General features: G+C 45.5%; 1 protein-coding gene across 4 annotated transcripts in view; it reads left to right on the top strand.

The window, feature by feature from the left end:
* The window catches only part of ZNF385A (zinc finger protein 385A), a 413,082-nt gene that overhangs the window by 232,334 nt on the left and 164,621 nt on the right, over positions 1 to 16,127 (top strand). The window contains exon 1 of one of the 4 annotated variants that reach the window (XM_069231022.1): positions 4,349 to 4,493. The exons of 2 other annotated variants lie outside the window; for them this stretch is intronic. The gene's annotated coding sequence lies outside the window, so the exon portion shown is untranslated. Of the gene's footprint in view, positions 1 to 4,348; positions 4,494 to 16,127 lie in introns of those variants that run through there. One more of the 4 variants, XM_069231021.1, reaches the window with a different exon arrangement.

Raw genomic sequence — 16,127 nt, 5'->3', positions numbered from 1 at the left:
GGATGTGAAAATGAAGTTATGCAGATGTCACTGTTTCCGGCTGCATACAGCAGGGCTATCCCTAAGGTAAAGCAGATCTCAGACGCTTGAACAACAGGGCTACCACTTGTGCTACAGAAATCTTATGGGACCGGACCACAGACACATCTCCTAGGTTGACACCAACCTTATTATTACTGTTTTTTTTCGTAGTAATGTAATGTCATTTTATGAAACATGTGAATACCCTTAGGGTTGTCCTGGCGCTAGAAGTGACAGAGATCACCCACTGGAGCAAGCACCCAGGGCAGAGGAATCAGGAGAGGAAAGTTGTCGTTTTCTTTCTGAAGCTAATTTGTGGTTGCCAATATCCAGGAGAAGGGAGGTCCATGATTTAACAGTGAGATAGGAAAAGGCTCTGCCTCCCCTATTGACCCTCATGCTACCCTGAATAACTGCTCTTGACAAGATGGAGCAAAGGGTGTGGGTAGGAAGATATGGTCTGAAAATGGCTTTTAAATGTGAAGGGTCCTGATTGCACAGGTCTCTGTTTGTTTCATTGAAAGTCTTAAAAGTGGAGTGTTTCTTGATTGGGAGTAAGTGAAGCTGCTTAAGCTAGGATGATATCGAAGAGCAAGACAGGAAGTTAGGAATTCCTCTAGGAACAGACTTCTGTACTACTTGTGGCCAGTGCAGGAGATACTGAGGGATCCCTAGAAAGAGAGTGAGTTCCTGTAACCCAGGCGGGAGGTGATCAGCGAGTGTACTACTGTTTTTCTGGTTTGCAAGGGGAGAAGGGGAAAAATAATTCTCAGAATGCATAGCAAAATAAGAATAAAAAATAATTATGTAACCAGATGCCCAGATTTTAAGTTGTGGGATTGGGGGATGGGTGAGCAGGAGGAGGTGGAAGGGGTTAGAGGTCCTGGGTATGTAGGCCACCACCCAGGTGGCCAAAACATTTCAGCTTGACTAAAGAAGAGGGTCTCCATCTTGTCACTGTTAAGTTTAAGACAGTGATTGTGCATCGAAATAGCACACTACTTGCATACATGCACAGAAAGTAGCTAGAATGGAGTTGCAGTTCCTTGAAAAACAGATGATTTGCGTGTCATCAGAATAGGAGAGCACCACAAAGCCAAAAGAGCGGATCAGAGTGGCAAGAGGGTGAGCACAGATGTTAAGAGTGGGGCTGAGCAATGACTCCTGTGGAACGCCACAGCCTGCCAATCAAAATGGAGGAAGTGTGACAGTTTGACTACGACCAGAGAGAAAAGAGTCTACCTAGCGGAGAGCCTCCTTGCATATCCCAACATCATGTAAGCATTGAATAAGGATGGAGTAGTGGTATTTTTAGATTTATAACACACTATGTAGACTGAGATGCCCAGCGAGAACTGGTTTACACTTAACTGTGGTCTGAGAAGTGGAAGAGATTGGTTGTGAGTTTACGTAACATTTGAAAAAATTGATTTCAGATCATAGAGTCTGATGGGAACATGAAAGGCGAGCCCACTAAGACCCCTTCAAGTTCCTCTCTTGGTGGCCAGTATGCTAGAGACCAGACCCACAATGTTTCCATTTTCTGAATGCTGTCTCCTCCCTTAATGTAGGCAGTTTGTGTGCCTGACAGGTAGCTTGATGTTGTCTAGCGTAGCATTTAAGAATGATGAATAAGTGGATCGTGATCTTTACAATAAGTCAGTGCAACTCCTTTCAGGTGAGGGAAACACTTTACATTATTCTACACAAGAATTAAGATTGGCATCTGGTAGGGAACTCTCTACCTTAAAGATATAAGATTGACGACATTGCATAATTAAGGAGGTATGAAAGAGCTGTATTCTACAACATATGTAATTTGATCTCCCATGGAGAGACTGCTATTAAGAGAGGCCCCAAATTGTTCTGTCTGGCTGTCAGACGAAAGTTATATGAAATGATAACATGAGCAGAAAAGATGGTGAGATCGTGTTCAGGACAACAGGCGTACCAGAAGCAATGAGTTGCATTTTGGTGCTATTTAGCTGGAGCCAATTCCTGGCCATCAAGTCTTCGATCTTCTCTATGTACGTCAGGAACTTGCTAAAGTGAGCCTTCTCACTTTTTGATTCTGTCAAAATCTGGATATCATCATTTTAAGAATGGTGGTAAAGGACAAAATATAATATTAATTAGTGGATACATGTAAATTAAAGATGCAAAGTGACAGGCTCAGACCTCTGGACACAGAAGTGATGATATCATAAAAATGTTACACCAACATAAATAATGAACTATTTCCTAGTGAGTAACACCGTTTTTGCCTCAACTAGTGTCCGAGAGGGTAAACCCACATCATGTTTTATAGAGGTAGAATAGGGTAAAGTAGAATATGAGTGAGAGCAGTTAATGTTGAATGTTGGCAGAAGATCTGTTGTTCACATCATCTCCCTATTGGTTGGAAAGTGACTGACTTGACATGAATGAAACTTCGAACATTTTCTCTACTGAATCTGCAACCAAAAGACATCAGTATCCTCTTGTGTCTTTTGTGTTATATAGTGTACTCCTTTGCAGTTATTTTTGCCCTTTTCATTTTTTTAAGTAACAAGACGGCTTTTTTCCCTCTTCTTGCCTGTAACTTAGTCTTTTGTACGGTGTAACGTCTCTTTTTCTAACTTCTGATCCCAATGACCAGTGGTACTAAATATAGATCAACCCCATTGGGGATTACCGTGGCCAAGAAAGGCAACAGAGTTATTTATTGCCTTTGGATAAACAGAATCCTTACATCTGGAACACCGGTATCTAAAGACAGGTGCTAAGAGGCAAGGATCTGAACCCTTGTAAGGGACGTCTTTCAGACCCACTCCATGGAAAAAAGGCCTATTGTTCTCTTAATGCTGTGGTTGATTTCTGATAAAATTGTAGATCTGGATACATGTTCATTTGACAATGATTCTAATAAAAGCTTCTTTAGAAAGTGTAAATCTACAACACAACACAGACTATGATAGGTCTTCACAGCCACCCTTGGGTGGCGTTCTCTTTCGGCACACAGTGGTTTTCTCATTCAGCACCATGACACCTTCCTCTGGTTGAAATACTCGAAGGTCATGGTGAGACCTGGGTGACTAGTTGTTCGTTAAGTAGCTTAAGACCACAGATTACATGCTTTGTGGGCTCCAAGGTGCATATTATGTTTTAATCATATGTGGAACGTGAATTGTCTAGTGTTCACCATTTCTATTGCAAATTTACGCTTTTGAGGATTCCTGTAGTCAGATGTGTTCAGTTGGCTGTGGTTTAGCCCAATGGACAGAGTGATTTCCACCAAAATGGCCTCCCAGTGTCGATCGTGACCACCTATCAAACTGGTACGTGTGTGTTTATAATGGGTTTTGTTCATCAGCTATGTATGCTCTATCACAGTCAGTGAAACGTGCTCTAACTCTCTCTCTCTTTCTTTCTGTCTCCCCCTCTCTCCACCACACATTAGCTGAATCGCATGTTTTGGGCTTCTTGTGGTTTCTGGACGACATGTGTTTCAGGAACCTTGTGATCTGACCGTGGCGTACTCTGTGGGCACTCTGTCATCAGATCAATGGATGACATGACAACCCATGATATCTGGGTGCATATTCTGTGGGTCTGCCTGTAGCATGATTCTTCGTCACCCGAAAGTGACGTGGTCTTTGTGCGTTGCTTCCCCAGGTTTCTACGTGGCATGGAATGCTCTTTGGCACCTCATAGCCTCGAAGTGGTGTACTCGTTGGGCACCATGCAGTCTGTGGAAGCCATCACTTTGAATGGGCCGGTGCTGCCTGTTCTTTCGAGAGGGAGAGTACCTGCACTTCTCAGCAGGGAGCAATACTTTCAATCGGAGAATTCTCAGAAGCAAATAGGTATTCCAGTACAGGGTACCTGCGCCTCTATTTTTCATTTCAAGCTCTGGGTGAAGCCATTCTTTATGGGCACCCCGGTCTCTAGATAGTAAGCTCTTCGGACACCACATAGAGTCTCGGTGGCATTGTCTATGGTCACCCGGAGGTGACTAGGTGGCATGCTGTGCTGGCTCACGTGCCTTTCCAACGCCCTGTAATCTTTGCCCTAAGTGACATTCGCCCTAAACTCGCCCGGGGGGGGGCAGGCCCCTCGCCCAGTGGTTTCTGGTGGAGGTGGCTAGCTAGCTCTTAGAGTACAGGTCCTACTGTGCCCGGGTCCCGAGTGCGTGTGCTTTGGAACATGCCTAGATTGGTGCTGCAGCCCTGTGCAGTGTCGCTGCTCACAGACCCTCCTCCCGGCCCGGTCCCCCTCTCTCCTATTTGCTGCTGCTGAAGCTCGGCCCTCCCGAGGCGGGGTTGTTCCCTCAGCCGGTGCCCTGGCAGAGGATGGAGGGTTTCTTCACTGTGTGCTTCGGAGCGCGGCTGACTCGGAGAGTCTCTTGTGGACACCTACGATCCTTCTGGGGTCCACAACTCTGAAAAACGAGGACCATTCGTGGCGGTGCAGCTAGCCCTGGGCCCCTGAGGGTGAGGCATGGCATCTCAAACTTTGCATTATACTATGTAACCCCTCTCGGCATCCCACTTCTCCTCTCTTTAAATGTAATTCGTGCCAGCTCCCTCACCTCTCCCGCCTCTTTCAGTCGATGTCCTGCGCATTTTCCTTTTCTCTTTTCATTTCATCTCCCGTCTCTGTCCAGATTCTATCGCCCCCTCCATCCTCGCGTTCCCTTTCATACTCACCACTTGTCCTGCCACTCATGCATCACCTTCTATCCTTCTCCATCACTTCATCATTCATTCTTCTTCTCTTCCCTCTTTATCCTACCCCCTTCTTTCTTTTCGTCCTTTCTGTGCCCTTTGTCTCTTCTCGTCACTGCATCTCCTATCTTCGCACGTTTCTCCTCTGTTTATTCCTTTCAGCCTTTTTTCGCGCTCACCTCGCAATCGTCCTCCCTTCCTCTCCCATTCTTTCCTTCCCTTAATTATCACTATTCCCTAGTTTTTCCCGCTTTCTCTTTCCCTCATCTCACCCCTCTGTTCTTCCCTCGTTCCTCCTGCTGTAGTCCTCCCCCTCGGTCTTTCTCTCCTATCACATATTCTCATGGTCTTTACTAATTTCGCACGATGCTTTGGGATAGGATAATAGTACTTTTGAAAACCTCTTTTGCGCCCCCTGTTCTCGGCAGGTTTCTGACACTTGCTGCTGCTGGCCACGCCCCTGTGGCACCTGCACGCGCACCGAGCTTTCAGGCCGCTGCCCTCCGTCCCCGGCACTCGCCCTAGACCCGGGGACTCCGCTACCTCCGTCCGCAAACAGCACGTGCGTTGGGTTCATGTATCCCCTGAGGTACAGCACGGTGCTGGCCTCTGTGGCCTGGACACTGTCCAGAAAGAGTGCGCTTCGGAGACGGCCCGAGAGCCATCTGCGGAGAGGAGCGGACAGAGGGCCAGGGCAGGGAAAGGCAGAGCCTGCCGAGGCACGGGGAGCGCAGGGAGGGCAGGGAATGCCGAGATCTAGGTAACTGCAGGCGCGGAAGGAATTTCTAAGTCTGGAATTGATTGAGGTACTTTGGTGGAGCTGTTTGTGAGCCTCGCTGCTGGGATGTTAACGAGTCTGCAGGCCAGGTTTTTAGTGCATTGACGGAGCTGTATGCGACTCGTTACTTAAGTAGGAGGGAGCCGGCTAGGACGTCTGACCTACGTTGGCAGAGCTGGTTCTGATTTGCTTGGCCTGGGTAGGTCTGGACTGAGGAGCACTGGCAGAGCTGTTTGTCTGCTGTCTGCGCGGGCATAGCTGGAGAGTTGCAGGTCGGTGTCAAGGAGCACGGACAGAGTGTCTGCTGGCCCCAGTATTAGAATAGCCGACTATTTCCGGTCAGGTTCGGGGCAGGTTGGCAGATCTCTTTATTGAAACCCAGTACTGAAATGGCAGGGGGCCTGCTGGACCTGACTCTGCTCCCCTGTGGATACGTCTCTAGGATGCCGTGTGGAGCGTGCTGTGAACGCCCTGCCTGCCGGGTTTGGTCGGGGTGTGACCCCTGCTTGTTTTGGTTTGGTTTCGGACTGCATTCCTTGGATGTGATTTGTTTTTAAACGAAGGGCTGGGAGAGGTTCCCAGAGATCTGCCTGAGAGTTTAGACAGAGTGCAGCTGGTGCTGCCGGGAGGCGCGCTTCTTTCCACCCACCCCACAGGAAGCCGTATATCTCTCCATTCAGGAGAGGAACAAGGAGGGCAGCAAGGCCTTTGGGTTTACTCTGAGTAGCTAATGATCAGCATACAAAGACCCCCGAACAACAGCACGTGTGTGTAAGTCATTAAAGACATTCTAAGTATTCTACATTTCTTTATTTCAGTCTTCAACCAATTCAAATTAATCTTGCCAACGTGTGTTTGGTCACTTCCATTTAATCGGGGCTACAGCCATATAAAATATCCTTAACCAAACATATAGAACATGAAGTTGATAATCCCATCACCAATCAGATGGTGCAATAAAATATGATAACTTTGTGTAACCGTTGTGTGTAATGTTTAATACAGTCAGAAAACAGACGTTTCCCCAGAATTAAGGCGAACCACACAGCATAACGGGTAAATCCATTACAATGCCAAATAGTGGGCCAGACAAGTGAATAAATCCCACTAATAGTGTCTCCATCTACCTATTCGTAGCACCAATCGTGCACAGTGTTAAAGGCCCCCTAATAGATAGGACAAAGGAAAAATGTGCAGAAAAGAGATGAAAAAAAACTCGATAAGATAAAGGTCTGGTGGGGGAGGGTCTTCGAGCCCGGGTTACTTGCTTTTAGGGGCTAGTGCTTTCTTTGAGGGCGAGGGTCAAGGGATCCCCGTCTAACGGTGGGTAGCAGCAATGTTGGGATGACAAGCCAGGGCCACAGTCTGCCAATGAGAAGCCAAGGTTCACTGTGTCAGGACGATGAGCCAGGATCCAGTGGTGTTGAAGAACCAGGGCTTGCAGTTCATTGTTGAGATGATGGAGGCCAACCAGCAGGACCAAAGTTGATTTGCAACTTACTGGTTCTTTTCTGAGGTGCTGTGATTTGTCAAAATCGATGGGCTTGGATGTGACCTGGGTAATTACCAGTGGTTAGGATTAAGCAAAGCATTCCACCAGTCCTTCGTTCAACCCATCACTTTTTGTCCTATTCTCCGTTGAGGTGCTGGGGCTTGCTGTGCCGGAATAAGAAGCCATGGGTCAATGTGTGAGGATGAAGAGCCAGGATTCCCTGTATGGAGAGGAGGAGCCAAGGCTTTCTGTGTATGTGTGTGGGGGGGGGGGGGGCGGTGGAGGAGGCAGAGTTCGATGTGTGTGCCTTAGGAGTTACTTTCATCACCAGAGGATGACAAGCTGGTGCTTCTTTCTGAGGACGAGGAGCTGTGGCTTTCTAGGTGATGGTTATCCTTTTTTTTTATATTGTGATTTTTTTTATTTGTACTTTGTTTATTCTGGTTCCAGGTTTAGCTACTCAACATCTTTAAAATCCAGCCTTATAATGCTGCCTACTCACATATCTCTACCCACGTGATGAGCAAACTGGAATATGGCTTGTCCTTCTTAACTGGCCTCCCAAAACAATCTCTTGGCCTGCCACACCTCCCAGAAAGTCACAAATGTTACCTGGAAGACCCTTTTTGTTTTTTCCAACCAGCATACCCATACATAAGTACTCCCTGTAAGCTGGTCCAGATCAGTTAAAATCAAAGCTTTCTATAAGCTCTTCACAGAAGACTCAACACAGTCTGTGGCACAACACCCCCACCCCTGGGGTTACCAGATTTTGAAATCCATAATCTTGGACTTTTGACAAACACAGAAGTAAGACTACAATTTTTGATGACCAAGGAGGGTAGAATTTCTTATCTGAATGAAGTCACCACGATAAATCTAAGTTTGGTCTGAAAGACTGCCCTATGTGTGGCCTGGATAGTATATTGTTATGTCAATTGATACATAACCCTCCTGACCCAGACTAATACTAAGGCCACTAACACTCAGAGGTAGGGCAGTCAATTGTAGTTTATACATGCTGCATACTAAAGGCAGTATTCATCGTGGTTTTGCATTGCCCTTGTTCCGCGCAAGGGTGACACAAAATAAAAGTCAGATTTATCATGCCATTAAGGCCACCTCACATAGCCCTGAGTGGCCTGATAAATCTGGAGTAATGCAAGGCAGCACAAATCACTGCCTTGCGTTATTCTGACCGAGGGAGGCCTTCCATGGTTAGAGCGTGGGTGTTACCACGCATCCACTGATGGATTTTGGTTCATTCCAAGATTTACCAACACTGGGAATGCTAGGAATGCGTTAAAATGCTATGCCTTCCCAGGGGAGACACAACAAGGAGAAATATCTTTGCATTCTGCAACACACTTAGAAAGAAGAAAATGCCTCTCACGATTGTTCTTGTGCAGGAAGGTTTCCTTCCTGCACAAAACAATCCTGCCTGGGGTGCAGGCACTCTTGGACCATGGTGCAAGGTTGCCTGGATGGCACAAGACAGCACATTGTGCACAAGGAAAGAACAGGAATGCACCATATCATGTTAAATGCAGCACATTCCTGCCCTTTCACTCATCGCAGCAAGGTGGCTTGCTTTGCAGCGCCACATGAAATAATTATAATAAATCTCCCCCTAATTAATTCCCTTACATTGCTTGTTCCCCTTACACTTATGACAAAACTGCTGTGTATCTTGTCCATCATTGTCTACAGCAATAAACCCATCACCAACTGAACAGGCGTAGAATAACTGAAGAGATCTGCCACATGCCACTGGTCAGCCAAGCACTAATTAAGTCCACCACTTCAGGTCCCAACATACAATGTCCTATGATCGCTGTGTGGCATTTCACAATGATAATCAGATATGGGATGATCATAAGAAAGTTCATACCAGCAGATCTCTCCCTTTAGATTTTGCCTGCTTAAGACCATAACTTTTAAACAAAATATCTCAGAATGATCAACTCAGTGTAGTAACTAGCTAAGTGGACAATGATCCTAATAAATACTACTATACTACTAAATGACCTGCAGAGGTGCCAGACCTGCCTGTTAAAAATGCAATATGTAGTTGGCAGTGGTTTGTACCCTGTAAAAGCAGGGACCCTTACTCTTGTCAGGGCAAAGGAGTCATACAGCTAAGATAACCCCTGCTCAGCCCTTGGTATCTTGGCTCAGGCAATCAGGCTTATCTTAGAGGCAGTGTGTAAAGTACACACACAACTTTTTCTCTCTCTCTCTCTCTCTCTCTCTCTCTTTCTCTCTCTCAATGAAAACACTACAATAGTCAATATTTATCTGAATAATACAAGACCAAACAAAAAAAACTCCAACATACACAGGTAAAGATAGCACTTTTTTAAAGGTTTCAATGAGTCTTAATTCATAGAAATCAATGGTTGTATCTTTTTAGCACAAAGTACCTGGGATGCACCAAAAACGAAGACAATGCGGGCCGCAGGGGAGGTGAGGCAATGAAAAGCAAAGAGATGTGCTGATTCCTTACTGTGCAGGGGAGGTGATGCATCAATTCTTTCCTCGCATGATGGCAGTGTGTCAGTTCTTTACGGGCAGGGAAGGTGATGCGTGGATTCTTTCCTTGCAGGAAAGACATTGCGTGGATGTCCGGGCACGTAGCCCCGGTTCCTTTGATTCATTAGCCACGGAACAGGCACTGATTCGATTTTTCTGCTGCAGCACATTGGTGGGTGGATTTTCTCCTTCAGGCCACCAGCTTACACTTCCAAGGGCCCAGGGACTGGAGTTGGCACCACTTGGCAAGTCATGACCCTTAGCAGAAGAGCCCAGGCACTGGCAGGTGAAGTCTTTGATGTCCCTGAGACATCTTCATAGGAGGTAAGCTCAGTTCAAGCCCTTCAAGCAGAATGTGGAAAGCAAAGTCTAGCCCTTTCACTCCCAGGACAGAAGCAGAAAGCAGCAGGCCAGCACAACAGAGTAACAGGCAGAGTGGCAGTCCTTCCTACGGCATCCAGCTCTTATTCCTGGCAGAATGTCCTCAGTCCAGAAGTGTTCTAAAGTTGTGGTCTCAGAGGTCCAATACTTAATTCTCATTTCTGCAGTTGAAGTAGGCAAACTTCAAAGGAAAGTCTTGGAGTGCACAAGACCCTGCCTTTCCTGCCCTTGCCCAGACACACTCCAGAAAGTTGGAGACTGCTTTGTGTAAAGACAGTCACGGCCCTATTCAGGTGCAAGTGTCAGCTCCTCCCACCACCTTAGCCCACGAAGGCCCATTAGAATATGCAGGGCACACCTCAGCTCCCTTAGTGTGACTGTCTAGAGTGAATTCACAAACGGCCCTACTGTCATCCTGACCCAGATGTGTATTTCACAGACAGGTAGAGCCACAGAATGGTTAAGCAAGAAAATGCCAACTTTCTAAAAGTGGCATTTACAAACTTACAATTTAAAAGACACCTTCACCTTAAGATGCATTTTAAAATTGTGAATTCAGAGACCCCATACTCCAAATCTCTAACTGCTCCCAATGGAAAATTATACTTAAAAGAAATTAAAAAGAAACCAAAAAAACAAACATATAAAGGGGACTAGCGTGCTAGGTCTTTGACAAGTGTTAAACCTCAGCTGTTAGGACTGGAATTAGGAGGTCGACATGAGGGGGTAATGTTTTGGAACCATGCTTAATTTGTTTTAAAAAATGCAGTGGTCAAGAGTTTTTCTTAGAAGCCAACCACCAATGTTGTTGAATGCCAGGGTTGCCATATAACAAGGCTGCATACTCTAGATTCCATCTCATGTCTTTCTTCCACCACTCTGCCCTTTCTTTCTCTTTATTTCACACTGGTTGGTTCTATTCCATCACCGCTTTCTTCCTATGTCATGGTATTTCTAGCTCACTACTTTTCTGAAACTTCTTGCTCTAGGTAGAAATCTGATGAATACAAATTAAGAACAGTGCCCAAAAAGAGTGCCAGTGCCCGCTATCGGTAACCACTGGTGCACATGAAGCAATGCAGGAGAGCCACTTCTTTTCAAACACAATCGATGGAAAACTGATGAGTTTGCAGTGTAACAAAATGTGTCTATGTTTGATGTCAGATCCCAGCAGTCCGTAGTTTCGCCTTTTCCTGTATAGGAAGGTTCAATGTCGCTTCAGCTGTATATAACGTTTAAGTTCTCGTTAATTGAATACCCCCATCGCTCCTTGGTTGTACGATTGGGTTTCTGGTAAACGCGGCACCTCCTGACAACATGTGCTTACTGGGTATGGTGATGTTCCCTACTGCTTCAATTACTATTAGGGTAGGCAAAATTGCAATTTTTCATCACACAATAGCATAATTTAAAAAAAATTATGCAAACTACATTTCGCCAGTTATTTGGGCAGAAATAGTACACATGTGAATGTGTGTGGAAAAATCCCATGAAATAATGGCAGGGGGAAGGTTCATGTAGAAAATGTCTTGCATATCTGTTTCACGGTTCCTTGAGCGGCTCTCCTGCAGGTGTAAGTTGTACAAAAATACATAACCTGGAAAAACTTGGAAAATGACAACAGTGATGCAAAACCAGGAGTGACCTGAGATTCCAGTTGTGCAAAAACAAATTTTGCAAGTGTTGATGATGACAAAGCACACAAACTGCACGTGCTCCAGCCAAACTCTTCCTGAACCTGTATTGGCGCGGTCAGTTCAAGGAAGAGAAGAGTTGGAACCTCTTGACCCTGCATAGCTTATGGCCAGTGTCTTCCTCCCGTTTTGGGCCAGCTTTGACAAAGTATTGGAGATACTTTTAAAGAACATCTTCACTGACCACACCGCAGAGACAACTCCTCAAGTAAATACTTTATACTGTTCTGCCCTGATGCTGCAGTGAAGTGTGCCAGGTTCATATACGTTAGAAGCATGCTTTCCTGTGCCAGTAAAGAGTCTAAACGAAGAACCTCCAGGCTTTTAAACATCACTGGCCCACACAGTTTAAATTTTAAAACTAAGAGTTCATTTTAGGCACTCGAAATATTAACAAAAATGAAAGGAAATTCCATCAAACAGTAAAAATATTAACTCGTGGATAAACAGCCTGAGTGCGGAGGTTGGAAGGTATTTTTTATTTTTTTTTACCTTTGGCTTTGAGACCACTGTAGGAAGTTAGACTTGCCAGAAACAGTTTCCAGAGATCAACCTTCCATTTGGTGTTCGCTGTTTCAAATCGAAAATTATGCAGTTTGTTTTACTCCAAAGAAAAAATACAGCTTGTGTGGGAAGTGTCACCTGGCCCACTGTAAGTCCCCCAGATGTCAGCTTTTCTGTACCCTGATCTTTGGGCTCGGCTGGGGTCTAGCATATATATGTCTGCCTCAGCACTCGTGCAGTTCTGTTTAATTGTTTACCTTTTACTGCCAGCGCGTGCACAGCACACTCATAACAAGACACAAGTTTAAATGGGGATAGGGCCTAATGCTACCTACTTGGGAAATCTGTTTTTATGCCGAAATGTCTAGTACCTGAAAGCCAACTACTTTATGAACGCGGATGGCTGCTCTTAAAACTCATGCCTTTTCTCTCCTGTTTTGTATTATAGTACAAGGGAAATCTAAGGGATTACTAGGGTTCTAGTGTATCAGTACTATTTCAAAGTGCTCCCTAGGATAACATTAGTACTGTGAGCTAAATAAATACTATATATTGAGACAAATCTTTACTAAAAATGAGAACATATATAGAGACAAAATCTACATGGAGTTTCAATGGGTGAGAAAATTGTGCTTGTGCTGTGATACTTATGTGCAAAGTATAGATATATATGTATCACAACTCAAAAGTGCGCCTACAGCCCTCATTTCACAAATTAATAACAGGGCAGCTGTCTTAGATGTCAACAGCGTTCTGATCTATTATTAAAGAAGGATTATTATCAGGAAGTAAATCTGTATAAACCTGAAAACGTAATTTAATTGTTGGGATTAGGATCGCATAATTCGAATTATTTTGTTCAGTTATGGGGAATCTGGAATTCAGAGTGAGTCCTGTGTCTGCAGGTTCAACCCGCCAGAGCTGTATAATGGAACTGCTGATATCACCAAAGAATATGGAAGTGCTCGGTGTGGCCTGGAAACAGGTATTAAGGAAAGGAGCTGCATCGGACAACATGCCACTACAATGAGGAAGGAACAGTGTCCACGTTAGCTTCTAAATTTGATCAGAGCAGAACTGCTGGGACGATGTGAAAGAATCCTCACACAGCAGCTCGAAATCAAGAAAGGACAGTCCCTATTTTCGATTTCTGGTTGGACCGAGGCCTTCCAAAACAGGACTATCCAGTTCTCCACTTTAGCTATGCAGCTAGTCGGGTTATCATTTTGTTTAGGAGACGCCAGTGAGATGAAGATGTGAAGTCTTGAGCCAAGTAGTAATCTAGGACTGTACTTGGACAGTCCTATAAGCTGTGAGACCTGGAAATAACGGGCTTGCTCATCCCTGATGCCGCACAGGTATTGTGAGGGACTTTATGCTGGTCACGAATAGAAATTAGGGCTGTTCATAGCCATTTCCGGATCCCCTCAGTGTAGACGCTAGCTGACCTTTGCCCAACATGCCATCTTTGCTCGGGCACAGAAGAACGACTAAAGCTAGAGGACGGGGCTGTCTTGGAAACTTTCTAGGTTCGGCAGGCTGGCATATATTACCAGGCTGCATTTCTCTCCCCATGCAATCAATGTGCATCTGCCATTGTAATTAAATTGCCCCTGCCACGTCTTGCTGTGATAACATATTAATGAGTGGTGAAGCCCTGTAGTAAGAGGTTAAGGATATTTTAATTGCTGCTTTTGGATTTAGGATTAACCCATCTATAGCCTAAGTAGTGGATTATTAACCATACAAGGGACATTTTTGTCCATCTTTCTTATGTTATTTCTCAGTGAATGTTCTTTTTGTCGCTATTAGATTATGAACCTATCATTAGTTGCATGACTAGTTTGGGTACTACATTCCTTATTGTGTAACTATTACTATGGGCATGTGCGTTCCCCCACTCCATCCAAAGCCAATCTAGTGACTATGCTGTAAACCTCGGCCAGCCTTACTATGAGGCGAGACTACTGAGGGGCGACTGTGGGGTGACGTAGGAACGCTGGCTCCAGTGGCTCTCATCAGGAGACGTGTCTGTCAAACTACAGAAAAACACAGCGTAACACCGGCTTGTCAACAATCTTTTTGTGATTCATGCTCATTTAACGTATCTTTCATCCACCACCCTGAAATCTTGATGGCTACTGTTACTGTAAATCAGTAACAGAATACTGGCCAGGTTTATGCCAGTTTTATAATCTGCTCCTGTGTGGTCTCCTGTAGGAGTCTGTTGGGGGTGGGGGGGGAGCCTTTAACCATGAGTGTCTTTGGCCACTTCCTGCCCACGCACCTTCATGTGCAGATGTATTTCTAAGAGTGGGCCACGCTCTGCGCCCATCTTTTTCTTTTGTAGTTCGAGCCTGTCAGGGGAGCCAGGCTTACATTTCTCCAGGATGCTGAGGACTCTCTTGCCAGCAGATGAGCATCAATCCAGTGGACTCTCACTCTGCTATGATCATGCAATTACTGCTTCCTTCGAGCACAGCCTAAAGTTTTCAATATTTCCCTATATATGCATAAAGCCATGCCTTCACTTTTCCTACCCCTGGGCTATTCCACTGTCCTTGCTGAACAAGTGGTCTTGCCATAGCTAACAGTGGGCAGGCTGTTCACCTGATTCCAATGCCTATCAAAAGTACTTAATATGGCATTATGTGATCTGAAAACATATTTGCATCCCAAGATTGGATGCAATCTAAAGTGCCTATTCTCTAAATTGCTCAGGTGTCTGCATTCCTTCAACTCTGCAAATTGCCTGCATCTCATTTAAAAAATCACAGCCTCTCCTTTAAGAGTCATACTCCTGCAACCTAACAATACAGTCTCCTCTAGTTCGTTTATTAAACGCACCAACTATCTGTATAAACTCACAGATCCCACCTGTGCCCCACAAATGACCACACCTGACTCCGATTATTTGCACATACAGTGAAGAAACTGTATGGAAAGAGAGCACACGACTAATCCTCATACTCGGAGCTTGGAAAGCATGTGAAGAAAGGGATTTGGCGTAATTTCCTCAGCCCTGGCCTCTTCCTTTAACCAGATACCCACACAGGTAAAATTATCGGAAATAGACTTCCGGTGGAGGGACCAAACAGCTCTGTGATGCACCTCACTGCTTCGCAAAATATGGTACATATACTAAACCCTCGTAGATTTTATTTCTGTGCGCTTCCGTTGCCGGTGGGGTTTAGGGAGAAGTGGGTGTCTGGGAAGGAGGGGAGCGGATGAAGCGCTGAATCTGTAACCCAATAGCGGCCACGCTTTTCCCGGCACGAATTGAGAAACATACGGTGGGAGTAACTGTATGCGATTTTGCTTTGGGCAAGCTGGATTTCGCGATATTTTTAGCCGGTGCGAAAGCTTACGAAATGAGGCATGGAGGGAGGAGACAGTCGGCTCGGGATTAGGCCTGTGAATGCTGTATTCATGTTCAGAGCTGCGGCCGTGCCGAGGGATCGGCCTGCAACAGGAAAGGTGAGCGGGTCTGGTCCTTGGAGTGTGTGTGGCTCTCAGAACTGTATTGTATTCCTACGGAGAAAATGGCACCTGGGTGGGCGGGGCTAAGTGCAAATGGGGTCGTTAGTTTGTTGGTGGCTAGTAGGGCGTGACAAAGCACATACGTGTCTGGGGACCGACCCTGTCTCAGCCATCCTGGCTTTTCAGTCTTTTGTCTGTCGACAAGACCGTAACTGTCCTTGAAGGGGTCCAAGGACTGGATCTTCTGCTCCTCCAAATTGAGCCAACGCCGGTAAAACGACTCAGCAAGTTAAGCGCAGCCTGTGACGCCTGTGAGTGACCTTCAGCTGCTGTCCGGGCCATCTCCACCTTTCATCCTTCCGAGGTCAATATGCTGAATAGCAGTACAGTGGGTAAAACCAGCGTTTTTATTACCTTCCTTTGAAATGGTAAAACACAGATATTTAGCGCTACACGGGCAACAATTTATTATCATTAGAGTTGCATGGTCTTCATCAGGCATCCCATCCTGTCGTGATACCATTTTCTACAGGGCCTTG

Source organism: Pleurodeles waltl, chromosome 4_2 (genome assembly GCF_031143425.1).
Source record: "Pleurodeles waltl isolate 20211129_DDA chromosome 4_2, aPleWal1.hap1.20221129, whole genome shotgun sequence".
Taxonomy (NCBI): domain Eukaryota; kingdom Metazoa; phylum Chordata; class Amphibia; order Caudata; family Salamandridae; genus Pleurodeles; species Pleurodeles waltl.
This window is presented reverse-complemented; position numbering and strand designations above follow the sequence as displayed.